The sequence below is a fragment of the Pinus tabuliformis genome, chromosome 7 (assembly GCF_031772625.1).
Source record: "Pinus tabuliformis cultivar Carrire ecotype Pingquan chromosome 7, CPIR1, whole genome shotgun sequence".
NCBI classification, from domain to species: domain Eukaryota; kingdom Viridiplantae; phylum Streptophyta; class Pinopsida; order Pinales; family Pinaceae; genus Pinus; species Pinus tabuliformis.
Window position 1 is genome coordinate 1267433933 of NC_142293.1, and position 2370 is coordinate 1267436302.

General features: G+C 41.1%; 1 pseudogene; it reads left to right on the top strand.

The window, feature by feature from the left end:
• Positions 1 to 666: 666 nt before the first annotated feature.
• Positions 667 to 1551, top strand: LOC149252043 (cytochrome P450 750A1 pseudogene; annotated as a pseudogene).
• Positions 1552 to 2370: the final 819 nt, after the last annotated feature.

The window sequence follows — 2370 nt, forward strand, 5'->3', positions numbered from 1 at the left end:
AATTTATTTATGGACAACCGAAAACATTTGTATTTTTAGATTTTCCGAGATTTGTTCCCAATTAACTATATTTTATGGAAGTGCACATGGTAAATGTTCCCAATTAACTATATTTTATGGATAAAGTGAGATTTCATAAACCTTGTGATGGGTTTAAATAGCAGACACTTCTTGCTTCCTTCCCACCAGTGTCTCACTTAGAAAGTGTGTGTTCGAAATGGAATTTCGAATTTTATCTGTGTCTCTGTCTCTCCCGCTGCCTGCAACATTAATAATGGGCCTTGAGGGTGTTGCAACAGCAGTTATTTTAGGTTTATTTTTCTGTTTATTCTTTACACGGTTATTGCACAAAAGAGGTATTAGGGCGAGATTGCCTCCAGGACCGTTTCCATGGCCGATCATCGGAAATCTCCACCAATTGATACTACCTGCTCACCGTTCTCTTAAAGGCCTTGCTGACAAATATGGCCCCATTTTCTTCCTCCGCTTAGGGTCTGTCCCTACTGTTGTCGTTTCTTCTTCGGAGATGGCCAAACACTTTCTTAAAACCCATGATTTGATGTTTGCCAACCGACCTGCAACATCCGCTGGAAAATACATATTTTTCAATTATAATGATATGATCTTCGGTCCGTATGGAGATCATTGGCGGCAACTGAGAAAAATATGCATGTTAGAACTGCTCACCGCCAAAAGGATCGAGTCATTCAGGAGCGTGCGAGAGGAAGAGGTGTCTGCGAGGAGAGCGGAGTGCTGGACGTGGACGTGAGCAACGCTTTCTCTACTCTCACCTCCAATATAACTTGGCGCATACTGGCGAGGAGGAAATTTAGTGACGTTGATTTGGGTGGCGGTTTCAAAGGTTTCAAGGATTTAATAGTAGAGGTGGTATCTACGGCGGAAGCTTTTACCATCGGAGACTTTCTTCCTTTTTTGGATTGGCTTGATTTGCAAGGTATCAAGCGGCGCATGAAGAAGATCCATAAAACATTCAATGAATTCGCAGACAAAATGATAGACGACCATGTTGCTCATCGCATGGCCACCACCTCAAATCACCAAGAAGGAGAAGAGCCTCAAGTTAAAGATTTCGTGGATGTGCTGCTCGAGAAAGCTGAGACTGACTCCAAAATCACACGGGAAACTATCAAGGCTGTTGTTCTTGTATGTCTCTCCGCCCTCGCCCATTCTATTATCATTTATGATCCTCATTCTTATGCTTAAATCCTTCAATATTTTGGATTCACTGGCTTTGTATTCGTGCAGGACATGGTCTCCGGTGGGCTGGAGACCACATCAACCACGTTGGAATGGGCAATGAGTGAGTTGCTCAGACATCCCCATGCAATGAAGAGATTGCAACAAGAAATTGAATGGGTAATCGGCAAGCATCGCCAAGTGAATGAATCAGATGTAGCAAGCATGAAATACCTCCATTGCGTGGTGAAAGAAACGCTAAGATTATACCCACCTGTGGTGCTAGCGATTCCTCATGAATCTGTAGAGGCTGTGACAGTAGGAGGATACCATATCCTAAGAAAACAATGGTAATGGTGAATGTGTGGGCTATAGGAAGGGATCCCAATGTGTGGGGAGCAGATGCTTCCGAATTCAAGCCGGAGAGATTCATGGAGGAGGAACATGTGAATTTAGCAGATCAATCAGACTTCCGTATGATTCCGTTTGGGGCAGGAAGGAGAGGATGCCCAGGGGCCCCCATGGCTATTCCCACCATTAAATTCGCATTGGCTCAGCTGATGCACATTTTTGACTGGAGAGTTGAAGGTGATCCGTCGCAGCTGGATATGACGGAAGTGTGTGGGCTGACGATTCCAAGGCAAGTGCCGCTGTGTGCATATCCAAGGTTGAGGGTAAGCTTTCCATTTCCACTACAGACCAGGGATGATAAAGCGTAGGATGAGGCAAGGCACCGCCACATGCTATTCTAGTTTCTCCAGAAAATGCTTGTCTACTCGCTATTTCAATCTAGTTTATGCTAGTTCCGTTCCCTATCATTGCATTACCTGTTGTACGTTCTGTGATAGATATCATGTGGACATATGATTATCGTTGTATTTTTTAATTCTAAAGAATGCTTTCTGGCGTATTACAATTATTGAATGCTCTATTGTGGTTTTATTCGCTAAACTCTACCTGTCAGTCACGTAAGGAATTATTCTTTATCACTATTTTTAAAAAAATTTGATGTATTTAAGAGCGAGGCAAGATAGTTATTATTAAAAAATATTTAATATTTTAATAAATAGTAAATTATAATATTAATAAATATAATATGCTAATTATGTAATATAATAGTAATATACATAAATAGTAATAGTTATATTAAGTGTTATTTGTGAAAATATAATT